Source organism: Canis aureus, chromosome 29 (assembly GCF_053574225.1).
Source record: "Canis aureus isolate CA01 chromosome 29, VMU_Caureus_v.1.0, whole genome shotgun sequence".
NCBI lineage: Eukaryota > Metazoa > Chordata > Mammalia > Carnivora > Canidae > Canis > Canis aureus.
This window is the reverse complement of record NC_135639.1, coordinates 15066118-15090371: the sequence shown is the minus strand read 5'-3', so window position 1 is coordinate 15090371 and position 24254 is coordinate 15066118. Positions and strand designations below refer to the sequence as shown.

Below are 24254 nucleotides of genomic sequence, written 5' to 3'. Positions count from 1 at the left end.
GGAAAATAGGGCTCTTTTAGTTTGTTTATAGCTGATATTACTTCTACCACTGACATTACAAGAGTTTTTTTTTTCTTAGAGTTTTCACTTTTTTTTCAAAAAAATATTTTATGTTTATTCATGAGAGATGCAGAAAGAGAGGCAGAGACATAAGCAAAGGGAGAAGCAGGCTCCCTGAGGGGAACCTGATGTGGGACTCGATCCCAGGATCCTGACCTGAGCCAAAGGCAGCTGCTCAACCACTGAGGCATCAAGTTGGCCCTCCTTAGAGTTTTTAATGTGCTACTTTGTGATGTATCTTTCTAAAGGAGAGGGTAGAGTTTGCAGCATTTCCCAAATTATAAAAATTCTTTCCAGGGAACATCTATTATTATTTCCATAGGATGTAAATAAAGAAACATTGGATTGGGAGAAGTGTGTCAGTGATACGATAACACAGATGTTATGTTATCTTAGGTCATCTGGATAGGAAGGGATGCTATTTTTGTTAATATGATTATTGTACGTACAGGTTGTACTGGTCCACTGAGTGCCTTTATGTGAATTAGACAAATGTGTTCTCCTTTTGCAGACATAGCCCTAGATCGTAGCATACAGCTTTATAGAGTGCAGTATGAATTTTGACCTCCACTTACCAAATTGGCTGAGTTGCTTTGTACTTCATGAAGAAACCTATACAACCCAATCCTTGACATAGATGATATGCCAAGCACTTTCTTAAATGCCAAAGTAACCATTATTGGTTATCTTGTCTAGACACCCATACAATACTTGAATTCCTATTACCTTCCCCACAGGGTCAGGAAACATTTTCTATAAAGAGCCAGATAGGGAATATTTCAGGATTTGTGGGCTATACCATCTCGGTTGTATATATGCAAACCTGCTGCTATAGTGCTAAAGCAGATATAGCCAATAAGGAAGCAAATGGGAGTGGCTCTGTTCCAATAAACCTTTATTACAAAAACAGCTGGTGGGCTGAGTTCTGCCTGTGGACATAATTTGCCCAACCCCTCATCTAGCTTATGCCCGAATGCCTTTAATGATGAAAACATGCCATCTCCTGAGATAGCATTTTCTATCTTCAGATAACTAATTGTTCTTTGTAATTGAGATGAAATCTGTCTCCCCATAATATCACCTCTCATTCATCCATATGGTTCAACACAGAGCAAGCCTCATCTCTCATCTCCATCTATATAGCCCTTCAGTTTCTAAACTTTTTTCCAATTTACATATTCCCTATTTCTTTATCCTCTTCTGTTATCGAAACCTTTGTCATGTTGGTCGCTTTGCTCTGAAAACAGTCGTGTTTGTCTATTTCCCTTTAGAAGTTGTGATTTCCAGGATTTAATGCTATCAACATATTAATCACTAAGTATGTATGCATATTTTAAATTTGTCTCTTAAAAATGTAATGAGGAAACAAATATATTATGTTTTATGATTTTGTACTTCTGAGTATAAATGGATTTTGAGGCTCTTTATTAGGTTATAGAATGTTTTTGGAAAGTATTAGAAGTTAGAATAAAACAAGCATTATTAAAGCATCAAAATAAAACTGTTTTTTGATGCAGAAGAATGTGGATGGAAATATATCGAAAAGTTCAACTCTGTATAAAAATCCACAAAATTGAATATATATGTAAATTATTAAATGTTTAAGGTTTTATTTTAAGCTTTTGAATTTGTATGCATATTTAAGTTCAATAGCTTTTTTATTAACTAAAAGAAAGCTAGTGTTAATGTGTTCCATGTCTTAGAGATGATCCTATTTATTATGTTGTCATCATGGACAAAGTGAAATAAAATATTCTACCTGTTGTGTGAGATAAAATATATTTGATGTGCTTTTTTGTCATTTAAATTTCTTTCAGTAGGAAATGTAAATTAGATTGTTTTAAAATTATCTCATTGTTAAGAAAAAACATGGATAGACTATTTTAAAGTTTTTTTTTTTAAATAAAGCCACTGCTAAATTTTAAGAGTTTTAAACAGGTCAGCGTGTATGGACATCCTTCAGTCAGGCCACTATAACTGCTGTTGCTGTTTCTAACTGAGTTACTGATGTAGCAGAGGTGAATATGTCAGCTTTTCAGTTTAGCCTTGATTCGATAGAGGCCAGTTCACAAACTCTTGTCAGTTTTTAACCTCTATATTGGGCATAGTTCTGGGGTAAACATGATTGGGCAAGTACTAGGGAGATCATTTATAGGCATAGCCTGGCTTTGATCTTAGCTTTCTATACCATCAGAAAGCTCATAGTTAGTAGGTGAAAATCTCAGTCCTTTCATATGTAGAATTAAATGATTTTGTGGTTGTTGTGAGTCTGTAGTATAGCATACTAAATGATTAGAAAACTGGAAGGGAGTTATTTTAAAAATAAATGTTTCTGTCTGGTATGTAAAATGGAAAAGGAAGTCTTTATGAATCTGAAAAGTTAAGTCTGGTAAATTAAATGGAGATACAGTAGGGACCACTGCCCTTGGACCTTTTAAAATATGTAGTGGCATGTATTTTCACTATCTCACTGGGATGACATAATATTTTTGATTTACCATCTTAACGAGATAGAGGGTTTAGAGGTTGCCTAAGTGGTTTTTCTCACCATGACAGATCTTACCCCACAGGCCAGGGATATAATGTACAGGTTATTCTAAACACTTTGTACATAAATTCTAATTATATACTTAAGAACTGGGGAAATTATCACTGGATGGATCCATAGACACAGTTGGTCCCCTGTGAGCCAAAATTTAGCAAAAATTTGTTGCATGACTCCTGAGGACACTCCAAATCTAACAAGGGGCCACTAGATTTTAGTCCTTGAATATGTGTCATCATCTCTTACCCAGTGTTTAATATCTACTTATTCCTCTTGTAATGTATATATTACTGTGAATATACCTGTATATATACACAAATATACACAAATATGGGTAGGGATCATACAATGGTCCCATTGGGGATCATTTTGCAGACTATTCAAGATGTTTCAAGATGTCCTTTCTTCTCCCCTGCTCTGTAATGGGGATCTGGCTTTGTAAATTAGCTCATCTGGGAACTGAGCAGAATGCCATGATTTTTCTATTGGACCAGCAATTCTCAGCCTGTTGTTTCCTCATTCTTACTTAAAATAAACTAAATGCTAAATAGCACCATTGTTGGCTGCCCACCTATTTGACCCCTAAGGATGCCAGGCATTTTTAATCATTTCCACAGCTCCTTGTGGGCCAACCCCCTTGTCTCCTCCAACAGTCTTATTGATCGTTATGGTAATAATTGTGGGCTCTGGATTTTGTCAGTTAAGTCCTGACACCTGGCATCTTTTACTTTGAAGCCCCATTACTCAATGTCTAACCCTATTACTGCCTCTCATCAGCTCTGGTCTGCAAAAGAAAGTCACCACTGAACTTCTTAGTGAAGTGATGCCCCTCTCATCAGTGTATTCTTTCTCTAGTGGCCTTGGTCAAGGATGTGTCCCCTGGAACATAATCTACTGGTAGTTCGTCTGCCCTTACATAGTATACCCTTTCTAGCACATTCAATGTCTCTGTTGGCTTCTTTATTCCTTTCTCTTCCATCTGCTTGGGCAACTAGGACATTTCCATTACTTTCAATTGGCTGTTGTTTTTTCTAGGTTTCTAAGAATCACTCCAGCAGCAAGTTTTGCCTATCTCATCCTCAGGAGTCCTCAGTAAGGAATTATATTTCCTGTGGTCCTGAGAATATGCACCGAAATTCATGAGTTCTTGTTTATCCAGTCTTACCTGCTATCCTTCTTGATTAAACACCACCAAAATGCAATTCCTATCATACTCCCCTAGTTCCTGCCAGTACACTCTAGCTTATTTTTATAGCTCTTTTAAGTATATAATAGCTTCCCTTTCTTATCAGGCCAAGATGTATTATGCTTTCATTAACCTGGTTATGGGGCACCTGGGGGGCTTAGCTGGCTAAGCATCTGACTCTTGATTGCTGCTCAGGTCATAATCTTAGGGTCATGAGATTGAGCTTTGCATCAGGCTCTGTGCTCAATGTGCAGTCTGTTTGTCCCTCTCCCTCTGCTTCTCCCCCTACTGTGCACGTGCATACTCTCTCTGATAAATAAATAAATAAATAAATAAATAAATAAATAAATAAATAAATGCTTAAACAAACAAACCTAGTTATCAGTCTGGCAAGCAGGAGAGTAGGAGGTGGCAGCTCATTAGGGGCATGTCTATTGCCTCTATTACTATGGAAGGGGGTTGTAGAACCAGCAGAAGCATGCTCAGAAGCATTCATCTCTATATTCCATTCTAAATATTCCTATCCCATATTTCAAGGGCAAGGTTTTCCCAACCACAGCCCTGTCTATGCATGAAAGAACTGGTCTAGCTGAGCATTTGATAATCTTGGGCTTTGCAGCTCTAACGGCTAGATCATCAGCATGCTGTTCATCCATATTGGCTTTTCCAGTGTCAAAGATAAGGGCCTCAGTGAAAGCTAGGAGAGGGACTCTCTAGGTTTTATATTTAGTTGCTAATGTTTGTCAAGGGCCTTCAGTGTCTCGTTATCACAGTGCTGATATAATACAACATAGCAGTAATCAGCTAACCCAGTCTCTTTTGAAGGCAGTTTTCCCAGGTTCCCACTGGTGAAAGTTTTAGCAGTTGAAGTATTCTCCCAGAGACTGTCCATGCCCCACTCCCAACATTGATAGTGTTCTTTTAACCTGTCAAAGAATAAGTGAGCCAGTCTCAAATCCCCTCCTTTTTTTTAACCTCATTATTACCCAAACTACAAGTCCTCAGAGAAGCAGACACCAAGACAGGATTAAACATGCAGTGCTGATCTGACCTTTGTGAAGTAGAGCATAAGAAAGGGAAGTTGAGTGAAAGAGCCTGAGATTTCAGTGCACTCCTAAAGCCAAATCGCTCATCAGGTTCTGCCTCTCTCAGGATCAGGCCTGCTTTGTCATCACAGCAATGCTCAGTCATTTTTTTTTTTTTTTTGCAATGCTCAGTCATTGACTAGAGACCATCCTTGGGAAGCATGGAAGTGAACAGGGCAATGGATTTCAGAGCGCAGTTGTTGGTACTCTTGGTGAATTGTGTTGTCTGTAGTCAGTGATCAGTAACGTAAATTTTAATGGTTGGCACAATAGATTTGTCTCTTGCCTTAAGATTTGGTAGAACCACCCTATAATACGATATGTATTTGATAAGGCTTTTCAGTTTGGTTTTGTATGGTTTTATTTTTTTGTGGATAGATTTTTCAGTTTCTTATGAAATTTCATTAATATTTACACCTCAGGATTTCCATTTTTTCTTTTCTTTTTTTAAACATTTTATTTTATTTATTCATAAGAGTCACACAGAGAGAGGCAGAGACACAGGCAGAGGGAGAAGCAGGCTCCATGCAGGGAGCCCGATGTGGGACTAGATCCTAGGACACTGGGATCACAACCTGAGCCAAAGGCAGATGCTCAAACACTGAGCCACCCTGGTGCCCCTAGGACTTCTATTTTTTTCTTAACACAGGTGGCAGTTTTCTTTAGGAAATTGTCTATCTCACCTTATTTTAAAAATTTATTGCCATATATTTTCCAAAATTAATATTCTAGAATTTCTCTTATCTTAGAATTATGTCTCCTTTTTCATTGTGAGTTTTGCCTCTTTTCCTATTTCATTTTTTTTTCTTGATAAGCCATGTAAGAGCTTTGACAGTATTGAGAGTCTTTTTAAAAAATGCTCCGCATCATTGGCCATCAGGGAAATACAAATCAAAACCACAATGAGAATGGTGAAAATTAACAAGACAGGAAACAACAAATGTTGGAGAGGATGCGGAGAAAGGAGAACCCTCTTGCACTGTTGGTGGGAATGTGAACTGGTGCAGCCCCTCTGGAAAACTGTGTGGAGGTTCCTCAAAGAGTTAATAATAGAGCTACCCTATGACCCAGCAATTGCACTGCTGGGGATTTACCCCAAAGATACAGATGCAGTGAAACAGTAGGACACCTGCACCCCAATGTTTATAGCAGCAATGTCCATAATAGCCAAACTGTAGAAGGAGAAGACAGTCTCTTCAATAAATGGCACTTGGAAAATTGGACATCCACATGCAGAAGAATGAAACTAGACCACTCTCTTTCAACATACACAAAGATAAACTCCAAATGGATGAAAGATCTAAATGTGAGACAAGATTCCATCAAAATCCTAGAGGAGAACACAGGCAACACCCTTTTTGAACTCAGCCACAGTAACTTCTTGCAAGATACATCCACGAAGGCAAAAGAAACAAAAGCAAAAGTGAACTATTGGGACTTCATCAAGATAAGAAGCTTTTGCACAGCAAAGGATACAGTCACCAAAACTAAAAGGCAACCTACAGAATGGGAGAAGATATTTGCAAATGACGTATCAGATAAAGGGCTAGTTTCCAAGATCTATAAAGAACTTCTTCAACTCAACAGCAAAGAAACAAACAATCCAATCATGAAATGGGCAAAAGACATGAAGAGAAATCTCACAGAGGAAGACATAGACACGGCCAACATGCACATGAGAAAATGCTCCACATCACTTGCCATCAGGGAAATACAAATCAAAACCACAATGAGATACCACCTCACACCAGTGAGAATGGGGAAAATTAACAAGGCAGGAAACCACAAATGTTGGAGAGGATGCGGAGAAAAGGGAACCCTCTTGCACTGTTGGTGGGAATGTGAACTGATGCAGCCACTCTGGAAAACTGTGTGGAGGTTCCTCAAAGAGTTAAAAATAGACCTGCCTTACGACCCAGCAATTGCAGTGTTGGGGATTTACCCCAAAGATACAGATGCAATGAAACGCCGGGACACCTGCACCCCGATGTTTATAGCAGCAATGGCCACAATAGCCAAACTGTAGAAGGAGCGTCAGTGTCCATCGAAAGATGAATGGATAAAGAAGATGTGGTTTATGTATACAATGGGATGTTACTCAGCCATTAGAAATGACAAATACCCACCATATGTTTAAACATGGATGGAACTGGAGAGTATTATGCTGACTGAAGTCAGTTGGAGAAGGAAAATCATCACATGGTTTCACTCATACAGGGAATATAAAAAATAGTGAAAGAGACTAAAGGGGAATGGAGACAAAATGAGTGGGAAATATCAGTGAAGGAGACAGAACATGAGAGAATCCTAACTCTGGGAATTGAACAAGGGGTACGGGAAGGGGAGGTGGGTGGGGGAATGGGGTGACTGGGTGATGGGCACTGAGGGGGGCACTTGATGGGTACTGAGGATTTTACTCAGTGTTATACTATATGTTGGCAAATTGAACTCAAATAAAAAAAATCAAAAAAACTAAAAATAAAAACCAGTTTCATGGCTTTAATCCATTGTTTTATTGTTTTCTAATTCATTCTTTTCTACTTTTACTTCTACTTTTTTGGGGGTTTGCTCTCTGATTTTCCAATTTTTTTTTAAAAAGATTTTATTATTTATTCATGAGAGACACACACAAGAGAGAGAAGCAGATACACAGACAGAGGGAGAAGCAGGCTCCATACAGGGAGCTCGATGTGGGACTTGATCCCAGATCCCACAATCATACCCTGAGCCTAAGTCAGATGCTCAACTGCTGAGCCACCCAGGCGTCCCTATTTTTCCAAATTTTTTATTTAAAACATAATCAAGCTCATTTAATTTCTAGTTATATGACTTTAATATATGCATTTAAAGCTACCATTTTTTTAAAAAAAAATTCTGTTTCATCTGTATTCCATAGAGTTTAATATATAGCATTTTTATCATTCTGTATTTCAAAATATTTTCTAATTTCTTTTATGATTTCCACATGAATTATCTAGAAGTCTATTTTTGGATTTCCAAATGAGTAGGATTTTTTCAATGTATCTTTTTTTATTAGCCTGTCTTCAGTCAGTAAAAGATCTTTATGATATTTTGGTATTTGTTGATTTTTTTTTCCTGTTGTCACATATATGATCAACATTTGTAAATGTTCCACCTGCTTAATAAGAATGGGTTTTGGGTTTCTTAAATCATTGCATTCAAGATTTTTATAGATGGCTCATTAGATAAAACTTGTTATTTTTTCTTGTATGTCCTTTTTCAGTGTTCATGTTCCATCTCCATATTATTAAGTGAGATTTATTACTGTGTCATTCTATTACTTGTGCATTTGTCAACTTTGTCTTTATATTTTTTCATTTTAATATTATGGCTTTAGGTGCAAACAAGTTAGAATTATTAAATTTTTCTTATGAATTATTGTGTTTTTCCTTCAAATTTTTTATTATGATAAAGTACACATAAAACTTGCCATCTTAACCATATTTAAGTGAACAATTCAGTGATATTAAGTGCATTCATATTATTATGCAACCATTACCACTATCCATCTCCAGAACTTTTTATCTTGCAAAACTGAAACTCTATGCCATTAAATACTACTTTCCCATATTCTTTCCCTGAACTCTTGACAATTACTATTTGACCTTCTGACCTTCTGTCTCTGTAATTTTGACTAGTCTAGTCCGTTACACAAATGGCATCATATAGTATTTTTCCTTTTGTGACTAGCTAATTTCTCTTAGGATGATGTTCTTAAGATTCATCCCTAATGTAACATATATCATAATTTCCCTCCTTTCCAAGGCTGAATAGTATTCCATTGTATGTATATACCATATTTTCTTTGTCTAGAATTGCTGGGTATATGGCAATTCTGTTTTTAATTTTTTGAGGAACCTTCATACCATTTTCTACAGTAGTTGCACCATTTTATATTCTCACCAACTGTTCACAGGGTTCCAGTTTTTCCATATTCTCACCAACATTTGTGATTTTTTTTTTTTTATGTATGTGATAGCCATCCTAATGGGTGTGATGTAGTATCTTACTGTGGTTTTGATTTGCATTTCCCTAATGATTAGTGATGTTTAACATTTTTTATGTGCTTATTTTCTGCTTATATATTTTCGTTGTAGAAATGTCCATTCATTGCCCATTTTTGAATCAGGTTCTTTGTTTTTTGTTGAATGATAAGAGCTCTTTATATATCGTAGGTATTAATCCCTGATGAATAGTCAGATATATTATTTTCACTTATTTCTTCGCACTAAGTATCTTGCATTCACTCTAATGATAGTGTCCTTTGATGAATAAAAGGTTTTAAGTTTTATGAAGTCTATTTTATCTATTTCTTCTGTTGTTGCCTGTGCCTTTGCTGTTGTATCTGAGAAATCATTGCCAAGCCAATATCTTAAAGCTTTTGGCCTGTGTTTTCTTCTAAGAGTTTTATAGTTTTGGCTATTGTGTTTAGGTTGTTGATATATTTTGAGGCTTTTTTTTTTTTTTTTTGTATTGTATTAGGTAAGGGTCTAACTTCATTCTTTTTCATTTAGATAGCCAGTTTTCCCAGCACCATTTGTTGAAAAGACTATCACCTCTTCATTGAATGCTCTTGGCACCCTTGTAAAGTCATTTGACCTCATATGTGAAGGTTTATTTCTGGGCTTTTTATTCTAGTCCATTGGGCTATATGTCTGTCTTTATGCCACTACCACATTTTGATTATTATATTTTTGTAGTAAGTTTTGGAATCAGGAAGTATGACTCCAACTCTGTCCTTTTTCAAGATTTTATTTTCTTTTAATTTTTAAATTATTTATTTTTGCTAGTTAGAGTCCTTAGGAGCCATGTGAATTTTCAGATGAATTTTTAAAAAAAATTGTTGGGATTTTGGTAAGGATTGTATTATATGTGTAGATTGCTTTGGATAGTGTCAACATCTTAACAGTATTAAGTTTTCAAATTCATGAACACAAGGTGACTTTCTATTTATTTGTCTTTAATTTATTTTCAGCAATATTTTGTACTTTTTTATTGTATGAGTCAGCAACTTGGTTAAGTTAATTTTCAAATAGTTTATCCTTTCTGATGATATTGTAAATGGAGGTGTTTAATTTTTTTAGATGGCTTACTGTTAGTGTATAAAAATGCAACTGGTTTTTATGTGTTAACTCTGCATTCTGCTACTTTGCTGAATTTGTGGGGTTTTAAAAAAGATTTTATTTATCCATGAGAGAGAGAGAGAGAGAGGCAGAGATATAGGCAGAAGGAGAAGCAGGTTCCCCATGGGGAGCCTGATTCAGGACTTGATCCCAGGACTCTGGGATCATGCTCTGAGCCAAAGACAGATACTCAAACACTGAGCCACTTAGGTGTCCCTGAATTTGTTTATTAATTATAAATTCTTGTGCTGTGGAATTTTTAGAGTTTTCTATCTATATGTGCATTTCATTTGCAAACAGTTATAATTTTACTTCTTTTCCAATTTGGATGCCTTTTTTTTTTCTTTTGTCAATTGTTCTATCTAGGACTTCCACTACCATGTTGAATAGAAGTAGCAAAAACAGAAACTTGTTCCTGATTTTATATATATATATATACACACACACACACATATATGTATATGTGTGTGTATATATATATACACACATATATATACATATATATATGTATTTGAGAGAGAGAGTGTGTGTGTGTCAGTGTGAGGAGGAGCAGAGGGAGAGAATCTGAAGCAGACTCCCTGCAGAGTGGGTAGCCCAGTATTGGCCTGGATTTTAGGACCCTGAGATCATGACCTGAGCTGAAATCCAAAATCAGATACTTAACCAACTGAGCCACCCAGGCGCCATCCCCCCATTTTTTATTTTCTGGGAAACACTTTTAGTTTTTTACCACTGAGTTTGATGTAAAGCTGCAGCAAATTATCATAGCTACAAGATCTAGCTATCATAATTAACAAAAGTGGCTACACTAAAGAACAGATTTTTAAGGTAGGTGAAACAGCCTTATATTGGAAAAAGATGCCATCTAGGGCCTCCAGAGCTGGAAAGGAGAAATCAACTAGTGCCTGGCTTCAAGGATTCAAAAGAAAGAATGACTCTTGTTAAGGCTAATGCAGTTAGTGACTTTAAGTTGAAGCCAGCGCTCATTCACCATAGGGCTTCCAGTTCCAGGCAACACTAAGTAAACATACATCTCTTTTTACCTCGCACTGGATTTCAACTATAAAACCTGGATAAAATGTATGGGTAGCTATTTGATAATTCTGAAAAGTATCAGCAGGAAGATCAGGGAAGACCAAAATTCAAAGTGCCACTGAACTGTTTGGGAATTTATTATTATTTTCTCCTGGTATCCCCTGACTTGAAAATTAATGCAGGCTGAAACCCGAGAGTGACTCCTCAGGTCTAGACAAGAAACTTCCTGGAAATATCCCTTAGTTCTGAGTAGGGCATGGAAAAGGAAATTCTTAAAGGCCAGAGCAAGTAGTGGAGACTCTTCCCCCATTTTTTCTCTCTTTCTTTAATTCACTCACCCCCAATCCCAAGCAATCCTGCAGTAACATTGACTGGAATGAGAAGCTGCAAGAGCCAAATCTCCAAGGGAGGGCAATCTTCCTTTACTTATGATAGAGTTGTGGTTACAAGTGATAGAGCTGTGGTTACCAGAGGGCCAAGACAATCGCCATTGCCTTTTCCTTTTCTCTGTCCTCCCAGCATAGAACGTGGCACAAAGCACTACAATAAAATTAAACTACAGTAATACAAAAAATTGTTATCATCAGAAGATATCCTTAGTATTATAAAAAGTCAGGCAATACAGTGGTATAAAATATTTATGACCTGCATAAAGGACAAAGGTCTTATATTCAGAATATATAACTCATATAAATCAATAAAGTGGTCTGAAATTACAGCCCTTCCCTGTAAAATGATGAGAGACTTGGACAAGCACTTCACAAAAAAGGACATTTGAGTGACCATAAGAATATGCTCAGTTTAATTTTTATTGGAGAATGCAAATTACAAATCACAACATAATAGTGCTTATCATATACCCATCACAATGGCTAAAAATTAAAAAAAACGAATTTTGGAGAGGATGTGGAACTCTCAAAACTTCTGGTAGTCTAGAAACTGGAGCAACAAGTTTAAAAACAGTTTGACTTACATTCTAAAGTTAAATTGACACATACTTTCCATTACACCAAAAGCCATGTAAAAATAGTAATAGCGGCCTGTTTTAAGTAGTCAAAACATTAGAATATTCCAAATACCTAAAATAATGGAATGGAGAATATAGTCATTTAATGGAAAAATATGGAATAATGCAAAAGAACAAACCAATCCTATAAGAACAATATAGATGTCACTCACAAACAGTGTTGAACAAAAGAATAAATACTGTAGGATTTCATTTGTATGAAGTTCAGACATATGCAGAACCAAACTATGATGTTAAAAATCAACATGATAGCTACCATCAAGGAGGGAGGAATGGGCAAATTACTATTTCTTTATTGGGGTGTTGGTCATCGGTTTATTATCTTCCTAATAATTCATTCCGCTGTATGCTTGTGATTTCTCTGTGTGTGTTATGCACTGATGTTCTGGGAAAGGTTTTTAAAAAGAGCATTTCCTACTTTTAAAATATTAAGAAAATTTTATAATTAAAACATTATCCTAACTACATAACTTAAAAAAGATATGCTTTAAATAAAAATTAAGTGTAGAAAGGAGCATAAGATACATTGACATTTATCATTTTTTTTATTGGTGTTCAATTTACCAACATACAGAATAACCCCCAGTGCCCGTCACCCAATCACTCCCACCCCCCGCCCTCCTCCCCTTCCACCACCCCTAGTTCGTTTCCCAGAGTTAGCAGTCTTTACGTTATGTCTCCCTTTCTGATATTTCCCACACATTTCTTCTCCCTTCCCTTATATTCCCTTTCACTATTATTTATATTCCCCACATGAATGAGAACATATAATGTTTGTCCTCCGACTTACTTACTTCACTCAGCATAATACCCTCCAGTTCCATACACGTTGAAGCAAATGGTGGTTATTTGTCATTTCTAATGGCTGAGTAATATTCCATTGTATACATAGACCACATCTTCTTTATCCACTCATCTTTCGATGGACACCGAGGCTCCTTCCACAGTTTGGCTATTGTGGACATTGCTGCTATAAACATCGGGGTGCAGGTGTCCCGGTGTTTCATTGCATCTGAATCTTTGGGGTAAATCCCCAACAGTGCAATTGCTGGGTCATAGGGCAGGTCTATTTTTAACTGTTTGAGGAACCTCCACACAGTTTTCCAGAGTGGCTGCATCAGTTCACATTCCCACCAACAGTGTAAGAGGGTTCCCCTTTTCCACATCCTCTCCAACATTTGTTGTTTCCTGCCTTGTTAATTTGCCCCATTCAAACTGGTGTGAAGTAGTATCTCATTGTGGTTTTGATTTGTATTTCCCTGAAGGCAAGTAAGGCAGAGCATTTTCTCATATGCATGTTGGCCATGTCTATGTCTTCCTCTGTGAGATTTCTCTTCATGTCTTTTGCCCATTTCATGATTGGATTGTTTGTTTCTTTGCTGTTGAGTTGAAGAAGTTCTTTATAGATCTTGGAAACTAGCCCTTTATCTGATATGTCATTTGCAAATATCTTCTACCATTCTGTAGGTTGTCTTTGAGTTTTGGTGACTGTATCCTTTGCTGTGCAAAAGCTTCTTATCTTGATGAAGTCCCAATAGTTCATTTTTGCTTTTGTTTCTTTTGCTTTCGTGGATGTATCTTGCAAGAAGTTACTGTGGCTGAGTTCAAAAAGGGTGTTGCCTGTGTTCTTCTCTAGGATTTTGATGGAATCTTGTCTCACATTTAGATCTTTCATCCATTTTGAGTTTATCTTTGTGTATGGTGAAAGAGAGTGGTCTAGTTTCATTCTTCTGCATGTGGATGTCCAATTTTCCCAGCACCATTTATTGAAGAGACGGTCTTTCTTACAATGGATAGTCTTTCCTCCTTTATCGAATATTAGTTGACCATAAAGTTCAGGGTCCACTTCTGGGTTCTCTATTCTGTTCCATTGATCTATGTGTCTGTTTTTGTGCCAGTACCACACTGTCTTGATGACCACAGCTTTGTAGTACAACCTGAAATCTGGAGTACTTCCAAATTCGTTCTATGAGGCCAGCATCACCTTAATTCCAAAACCAGACAAAGACCCCACCAAAAAGGAGAATTACAGACCAATATCCCTGATGAACATAGATGCAAAAATTCTCAACAAGATACTGGCCAATAGGATCCAATAGTACATTAAGAAAATTATTCACCATGACCAAGTAGGATTTATCCCTGGGACACAAGGCTGGTTCAACACCCGTAAAACAATCAATGTGATTCATCATATCAGCAAGAGAAAAACCAAGAACCATATGATCCTCTCATTAGATGCAGAGAAAGCATTTGACAAAATACAGCATCCATTTCTGATGAAAACTCTTCAGAGTGTAGGGATAGAGGGAACATTCCTCAACATCTTAAAAGCCATCTACGAAAAGCCCACAGCAAATATCATTCTCAGTGGGGAAGCACTGGGAGCCTTTCCCCTAAGATCAGGAACAAGACAGGGATGTCCACTCTCACCACTGCTATTCAACATAGTATTGGAAGTCCTAGCCTCAGCAATCAGACAACAAAAAGACATTAAAGGCATTCAAATTGGCAAAGAAGAAGTCAAACTCTCCCTCTTCGCCGATGACATGATACTCTACATAGAAAACCCAAAAGTCTCCACCCCAAGATTGCTAGAACTCATACAGCAATTCGGTAGCGTGGCAGGATACAAAATCAATGCCCAGAAATCAGTGGCATTTCTATACACTAACAATGAGACTGAAGAAAGAGAAATTAAGGAGTCAATCCCATTTACAATTGCACCCAAAAGCATAAGATACCTAGGAATAAACCTAACCAAAGATGTAAAGGATCTGTACCCTCAAAACTATAGAACACTTCTGAAAGAAATTGAGGAAGACACAAAGAGATGGAAAAATATTCCATGCTCATTTATTGGCAGAATTAATATTGTGAAAATGTCAATATTACCCAGGGCAATATACACGTTTAATGCAATCGCTATCAAAATACCATGGACTTTCTTCAGAGAGTTAGAACAAATTATTTTAAGATTTGTGTGGAATCAGAAAAGACCCCGAATAGCCAGGGGAATTTTAAAAAAGAAAACCATAGCTGGGGGCATCACAATGCCAGATTTCAGGTTGTACTACAAAGCTGTGGTCATTTATCATTTTTGTTGCAAATTTGGAAGATTAAGATATTCTCTAGGCAGGTTATTTGTAACAGGAGAAGTTAACCAGGAAGATCTTTCTTACTAGATGTTGTATTTTTAATATCTTGCCATGGAGGCTTGAGAGCACTCCACTTTTTGTAAAATACTTCAAGGAAGAATTGAAGAGTTATCAGATATGCTTTATACATTTGTAAATCTGTTAGCAGTCTGGGGGAGGTTCATTTAGTTGTCTTCCTATGAATTTTACATAAATGATAGCTGAAATGGATTTATGAATTATTTCTCAGCCTTCATTTAACTCCTTCCATATGGCTATATAGCAATGATTTTATTTGTGTGGGATTGATTCTTCACTAGCTTCACTAACGGGCTAAAGCCAGTTAGCTCACAGCCTTCAATAGCCAAGTGCTGGGTGAAGAGTGGGCATGTGTAATGGTATATAATGTGAATTCTGGAATCCCTGCATCCATTTTTGTCCCCAAGAGGGAAATAAGTTTGAGGACAGAGCTGATGCACAGCCAAGTATATAGTTTAGAGAATCAGAGAACAATGGAGCTAGGGCACTCATCAGTCAGTCCAAACCTGGGAATTATTCTTCCTTTTGACTTTGAGGAGTGTCTTAGTCTGCTTGGGATGCCATACCATAGACTGAATGGCTTTAACAACAGAAATTTTTTAATCTTACAGCCCTGCAGCCTGGAGAGTTGAAGATTTGAGTGCCAGCATTGTTGGTTTCTGGTGTGAGAATTCTTGGTTTGTAGATGGCTGCCTTTTTGCTGTGTCTTTTTCAGTGCATGTACATGGAGAGAGAGTGCAAGCTCTCTGAGGTCTCTTTTTATAGGGACACTAATTCTATTGGCTTCTGATGAAGAAAGGGGTAACTGGTCTCAAGCAAGTCTAAAACCTAGCAAGGCAAATTCTATCAGACCTTAAAGATTTGAGAATAATCCTCTTTGGTTCAGTACCCTACCTTCAGGTCCATTCCGGTGACAGCATCACCATACAGCCTTACAGAGTGGCCCTGTCCTTTTAGCATGGTGAGGGGGCTCTGACCCTGTAGCACTGTGCTGCAGGTTTGTCCCCAAGACACTGGGTAGTGGCATCTTGGTCCCCATAAACCAGAAAGGCCCCACCCTTTAAAACTGAGGTGGAACCAGTCTTGCCCTAATGATCTCTGACTGAAATTCAGGCTCACTTCCTTTCCTTAAAGGATAAAACATGTTCTTACTGAATAGTTCTATGGTCCCAAACTATTGAATCCAAGAAGTCTGACAGCTTTTTTTTTTTTTTTTTTTTCATTTTGTCTTGCTTTCATTGTCCCCTTTAGTTCAAACTCATAGTGTCTCTACTGGTATAATCTCATCTCTGTTCCTCATTCTGAGGAGATGGCTGATTAAATCTCTGCATCATACCCATGATCTCCTCTATAAATCCTTGCTCGGCCACCCCCTTGGTGTTATCTTCAGAACATGATTTCTCAGCTTTTGCGATATGGATAGGCTGAGAATTTTCCAAATCTCCCAAGTTCTGGTTCCTTTCTAAGCAATTTCTTCTTCAACTCATCTCTCCTCTTGCATTTAGCTATAAGCAGTAAGGAGGTTCAAAACTACATCTTCAATACTTTGCTTAGAACTATTCTCTGTTAAATTTACAGTTTTATAGCAAGTTCTACCTTCCACAAAACACTAGAACACAATACAGCTAAGTTCTTTCCCATTTTATAGTAGGGATGGCCACAGTGCACCAGTGTGGCTGAGTCAGTTGAACATATGACTTTTGATTTTGGCTCAGATCATGATCTGAAAGTCCTGGGATTGAGCACCATCTGGGGCTCTATGCTCATCGGGTAGTCTGCTGGAGACTTTTTTCCTCTCCTTTTGCCCCTCTCCTTGCTCATGTGTATTTGCTCATGCTCTCTTTTTCTCTAAAATAACTACATAAATAAATATTTTTTCAAAAAATATTAAGGATGGCCTTTCTTCCAGTTTCCATTAACCTGTTGCTCATTTCCATCTGAGACTTTACCAGAACAGTTTTTAACATCCATCTATATATCAACATTCTGTTTGTGATTATTTATGGGTAATCTAAAAAGAGAGATTCTCTCTCTACCTGTACATGATTCTTTCTGAGCTCTCACCAGAATTGCCTGTAATATCCCAATTCTTCAAAAACAGTCTCATTACAGCAATCTAGGCTTTCTTTAGCATGCTTCTCAAAATTTCACCAGTCTCTACTCATTACTCAGTTCCAAAGCTGCTTTCACATTTATAGGTTTTTGTTACAGCAGCACCCACTTCATAGTACCAAAATCTGCCTCTGTTCATGTTGCCATAACAAAATGCAACAGACTAATGGCTTAAACAACAGAAATTATTATCTCACAATTCTGGAGGCTAAAAAAAATCCATGATCAAGGTGCTGGTATGGTTGGTTTCTGATGTAGGCTTCTGCTTGGTTTATAGTTGGCTGCTTTCTTGGGGTGTGCTCACATGGCCCTCCCTCAGTGTGTGTTCACTGGAAGAAGAGAGAGTGAGGGTGGGAGAATGAGAAGGTGGGAGGGAAAGGGAGAGAGGAAGGAAAGAAAGGAAGGAAGGAAGGGAGGGAGGGAGGGAGGGAGGGATGGGAGCTCCTGACCCCTACCCCAGGTTTCTAACTTTGTAACTTGTTTCTGATGTGGGTCCATAGCCTGTTATAGCTTCCCTACCCTGGGCCGAAGGGCACACCCATCCCCTCACCATCCTTCCATTCTGGGGGCTCTCGCACAAGTCTGAGGGCTAGGCTGACACAGTCTTCCCTCCTCCTCCAGGAGCCCCCAGCTTGTCCTGACCTGGGGAACAGCTCCTGTCCATCCACCCCCCATACCCTACTAAACCATCTGACAAAATTAATGAATAAAAACAGTGAAAACATGAAAAAAGGGGGGGAGGGGAAGAGAGACAGAGAGAGGAAGGAATGGAAGGAAGGAAGAAAGGAAGGAAGGAAAGAAGGGAGGAAGGAAGGAAGGAACAGAGAAGAAAGGAAGGAAGAAAAAGAGAGCCCTCTGAGGTCTCTTATAGAACACTAATCCTTTTGGATCAGGGCCCACCCTTATGATCTCATTTAACCTGATCACCTCCTAAACTGTCTATCTCTAAATACAGTCACATTGGATGTCAGGCTTTCTCATAGAAATTTGGGTGGAATACAATTTATTTCATAGCAAGGAGTATAATATCCATTTAGTCCCAATATTATACCATTTTTGTGATAGAGTTCTGTCTCTTGCCTTTGAAATCATTTTAACTGACAAAGCATCCTAAGGTATTGTTAACTCTTACTTTAACAATCCTCAAAAATGTACCAATTTATTGCAATGAACACATTGCTTTTCCACTTTTACCCACTAGGTTTTGTTGATTCCTCATTGTTGCCAACCTAATAACTGAAACAAATAATTTTTTTAAATATGCAAATTTTATTGCATTCCAAGTTAGCAATTTATTTTGTTAATGTCTTAGTTGATAAGAAAAAAGACATCCTTCAAGTGTTAGGAAGGTCTTTTTAAAACCCTTGAAAGATATTTTCTGGAATAGCAATAATTAGGAGGTAAATTACTTTTTAAAATAATATATTTCTATATTTCAACACAGTTCCCTAGTTTGTAATATTTTTTACTGAAATAAAATATTAATATGCCCAAACCATCTTTTAAAATATGTATTTAAGACTGAATTTTATGACCAATTAACCTCAAATTGCTATAAAATAGTGACAATATTATCTCTTTTTGCATTTGGCCAACTACATTATTACCAGAGGATATTTCTTTGTCACTGGAAACCTGTTTTACAATATAACCTTATACCACACTGTGTTACTTTTATTAAATTCTTTTTAATTTTTGCTAAATGAGAATACCTAATGAGTTCTATGGTTTTCACATTAAGAATCCTTTCTATAATGACCATTTTATGAAGGTTAAAATCAAATTATTGAAATAGCTCTCCCTAAATTCCTATGCTTCCCTTTTTTTTTTTATCCCTGTAGCTCATGTACTTAATTTTTAAAAAATATTTCTTGCCTTTTTTTTTTTTTTCCTTCTGTTTCTATTAGGAGGATTTTACTGAATGACGTTGAACCTTTCAGATTTTCTGGCATTATTATACAATAGACTTTATTAAAAAATGAAAGCCCAATTATTCCTGCATGTCCTCCCCATATCATATACCAAGGAGCAATATGAGCTGTTGTATAATATGATAGGAAAAAAATTATGAAAGAAAGCAGTGAAACTAGTTTTTCTCTGACAAAAGTGCCACATAGTGGATTAAAGGATGCTAATGCTTGATGTTGCCTATTAAGACCTTTGACTTAAGAAATATATTAGGGAAAAGCTAATTAAATAGAAACTCAGAAACTTAGTCACTTTATTGAATAACAGTTTATTTGTCACTCACGTCCATTGGGCATAAGGGAACCAGTGGAAAGGACAAGGTAATGTGCAGGGCACTGCTCCATCAAGTAAGTAAGACTGATGGAAATTTTGTCATCCTGAAGGTTTCTAGCATTGTCATTAGGGACTGGGATTTTCTGATGATCATAAAAGGATGAGTTTTCCACAATGCTGGGTAAATTTGTCAAGTGTTTTAGGTTTTTGCTGTTTAAGAAAGCAAGTGTTCTTAGTAAACTGGTTTTGTTTTATGTAGATTTAAAAAAAAAGAACTGTAACTTTTATTTGCAGTTTCTTGTTTTATGTAGATTTTCAAAAAAAGAACTGTAACTTTTATTTGCAGTTTCCTTTCTTAAAAGCATGAGGTGCTTTTGGGTGACTCAGTCAGTTAAACATCTGCCTTCAGCTCAGGTTGTGATCTTAAGGTCCTGGGATCGAGCCTGGCATCAGTCTCCCTGTTCAGTGGGGAGCCTACTTCCTCCTCTCCCTCTGCCTGCTGCTCACCCAGCTTGTGCTCACTCTCTCTCACTCTTTCTCTCTCTCTCTCTCTGTTAAATAAATAAATAGAATCATAAAAAAATCAAATTAAAGCATTTGTAAACATTACCTTCATATAAGGTTAAAATTGCCAAATAAGGACATCTACTGTCAGAACAATTATTAGATTTTTACATCAATTAAAGAACCAATTCCATTCATTTAACAAAAGCTTAATAACACCTACTATATGCCAGTAACAGAGATATATTCTACTGGGTTTTTAATATTTATTGGAGATTATAAAATTTTATTAGAAGGATTTTTTGAACTATTTCTTTATTTTGCCTATTTATTTGTATCATCATGGTTTCTTTTTACTGATAGGTTTTACCAATAACCTAATATTAATAAACATAGAAAGCATTTGCTGCAAACCCCTAAAGTACATATCTCCTCTTCACAAGGAGGTGAAATTATAAACAAAATTTTATATTGGCATTCTGCACCATTATTAAGACGACACTTTTTACTTGAGTCATGAAATTTAGATCACAAAGAATTTAGATCCCTCATGGAGAAATTGAACCAGTCTCCAGCATCTTGAACTGAATCTCTATCATGTAACTTTTTTTGGGGGAAAATACTGTGAATTACAAATTATTAAATAAAAATGCATTTTGATACTTAAGTTGTCTTTAATTATTAAATGTAAATGAATTTTAGCATATGTAGTATTGTCTATTACTGCACAAATTCTGAAAGAAACTGTTGGTGAGATTTGTTGTTGGATTCATTACAGGGATTTTAAAGTTGAATGTGTTTTTACATTTTAGCTGAAAAATAATGGTGAAACAAAGTTAGGAGGAAGGGAGAACTGCAATTTAAGACTTGTCACTTAGGTGACTTACTTAAAGTTTCCATGACTTGGCTTTCTTATCATTTAAATAAATACATAGCAGTATACATAGTATATCATGCATATTTGTGGTAGTTAAATAATATGTGTAAACCACCTAACATAGTTCTTGGTACATATTACTGGATGGATGTTATTTTATTATTATGAATGCTCTTTATGAGTTCTGTTTGGGCATAGTAGATTGGAGGTGATATATCTCTTATGTTAAAATTCTTAAGTATATTGATAGGACTGAAATTCAGATATATGGATCCTTGGTCTTATCTGAAGTATTAATCATTAGTACCATATTTTACCAGTTAAAATTTTAATCTGAATAAGGGAAGTGTAACCACAATTCTAATAATTCAGACTGGAACAGGATTCAAAGGCACAATTGGCATATTGAGTTAGGAGAATCCTTGTTACTGGCAGGAGAGTGAGATTGTGTATTGAAAGGTATTTACCAGCATTCCGCTAGACGTCCACCAAATGGTGAAACTAGAATGTCTCCAGGCACTACCGAATATCCCTTGGAGCCCAAAACTCTCCTGATTGAGAACCACTGAACTAGAGGGAATTAGGCAGGTTTTTCAAATATATAAACAAACCTTACCATATAGAAGAAAGAATGGACTGATTCAGTGTAAACCAGAAGACAAAGGAAGCAGCATTGATTGACAAAGGTTAGAAAGAGCTTAATAGAAGAACACTTTGATAGTTTGAGCTAGCTAAAAATAGAATGCAGTGACTAGTGAGTAAGCAGTTTCTCAGCTTTGATGAGCGATTAGAGGCAGGATCACAGAGTTGTGCTGGGTATTTCTTTCCTGGGAGGGCATCCGAATTAAATCCCTTAGATCACCTTTAATGATAAGATGCTCTCATTAGGGCAGGTATAATAATATAGGTTTGGAAATCATTCCAATTGAGGTTATAGTTGAGGCCATGAGGATAACTGAACTCGTTCTTTCTGAGAGCAAGAGAAGGTAACAGCATGGTATGAACTGGGATTTAGGGAATGTCCATAATTTAAAAGAGGAAACCTGGAATGTGACCTACCTTCACTGACCTTCTACTACATCAGGAAAGATAAAGGGAAACTAAGAAAATAAAGGGATTTTCTTGAAAAAAGTTAATAAAACGTATAACCCCCCTAGTGAGTCTTACCAAAAAGAAAAGAGAAAGGACCCAAGTAAATGAAATCACGAATGAGAGAGGAGAGATAATGACTAACATCACAGATACAATTATGAGAGAATATCATGAAAAACTCTATGTCAATAAATTGAGCAACTTGGAAGAAATGGATTAATTCCTAGAAATACATAAAGTACCAAAACTGAAATAGGAAGAAATAGAAAACTTGAAGAGTCTGACAACCAGCAAATACATTGAGTCAGTAATAGACAGTGTCCCAGCAATCAAAAGTCCAGGGCCAGATGGCTTCACAGGCAAATTTAACCAAATGTTTAAAAAAGAGTTAACATCTATCCTTCTCAAACTATTCCAAAAAATAGAAAACTTCCAAATTCATTCTCTGAGGCCAGCATTACCCAGATACTGAAACCAGACAAAGACACCACAAAAAAAAAAAAAAAAAAAAAAAAAAAGGCAGGGGGGAATTACAGGCCAATATCTCTGATGAACCTGGATGCCATAATTCTCAATAAAATACTAGTAAACCAAATCCAGCAATTACATTAAAAGGATCACTCACCATGATCAAGTGGGATTTACTCCTGGACTGAAAGTGTGGTTCAGTATTCACAAATTAATCAAGGTGATATGCTACATTAAAAAAAGGAAGGGTAAGAACTGTATGATCCTTTCAATAGATGCAGAAAAAGCATGTGGCTAAGTATAGCCTCCATTCATGATAAAAACCTCAAAAGTAGGGATAGAAGAAATATACCTCAACATTATAAAGGCCATATATGAAAAACCCACAGCTAATATCCTCAGTGGGAAAAAACTGAGAGCTTTTCCTCTATAGTCAGGTAGAAAACAAGGATGTCCATCTCACCATTGTTATTTAAGATAGTATTTGAAGTCCTAGACACAGCAATCAGACAAAAAAAGAAATAAAAAGCACACAAATCAGCAAGGAAAAAGTCAGACGGTCACTATTTGCAAATGGCATGATACTCTATATAGAAAACCCTAAAGATATCACCAAGAAACTTCTAGAACTGATAGATGAATTGAGTAAAGTTGTAGGATGCAAAATCAACATACAGAAATGTGTTACATTTCTGTACACCAAAAATAAAGTAACAGAAAGAGAAATCAAGGAATCAGTCCCATTTACAATTGCACCAAAACCCATGAGATACCTAGGAATAAACTTAACCAAAGTGGTAATGAACCTGCACTCTGAAAACTATAAAACACTTATGAAAGAAATTGAAGATGACACAAAGAAATGGAAAAACATTCCATGCCCATGGATTGGAAGACAAATATTGTTAAAATGTCTATTATTACCCAAAGCAATCTTCACATTTAATGCAATCCCTATCAAAATACCAACAGTATTTTTCACAGAGCTACCACAAACAATCCTAAAATTTGCATGGAACCACAAAAGACCCCAAATAGCCAAAGCAACCTTGAAAAAGCAAAGCAATTGTGACTTTCAGCAATTTACTTTGAACTTCCTGAGCATTGGATTTTTCTTTTTAAAAATAAGAATAATATATTCTATCTTGAAGTGTTCTCATAAAACTAAATCCAAGCATCAGTGTGAATGAATTATTTAGTACAGTATCTTGAAATGTGTTCAGCATTCAATGGACAGATGCTAGAATTGCCACTTTCATCATCATTGTAGGATATTCGACGATCTTCTCTTCAAGTGAGACAAGGAGAAAAAGTATATTAAGAAATTAACAAGAGTGGAAAGTGTTAAAATTTGCATAGCTTATGAGTGAATGTTTTGAAGAATACAAGGATTATAAGTTAAGGATGAGTACCAGGTTTTTGTAGTGACCAGTGACTAGTGAATTTATCTGCTCGCCCTTGGGTCTTTTCGTAGCATGCTGTTTGACCTCAGAGCAAAGGGAGAGAAAAGAGTGACACATAGTTGGAACCAATTAATTAAATATATATGATTCTTTTATTTTGAGATTTGTTAGTCTCAAATCACTGCTAACAAAGTATCCTGCATGTTCATAGCTTATTGCATGTTTTACCTAATATATATAGACCATAGGTATGAACACTGTAACTGAATTATTTCCTAGTGTAAACATTAGCATATACT

General features: G+C 36.5%; 1 protein-coding gene across 3 annotated transcripts in view; it reads left to right on the top strand.

Annotated features, from left to right (window-relative positions):
- ATRNL1 (attractin like 1) overlaps window positions 1-24254 on the top strand; it is a 786052-nt gene that overhangs the window by 360187 nt on the left and 401611 nt on the right. The gene's annotated exons all lie outside the window — the stretch shown is intronic.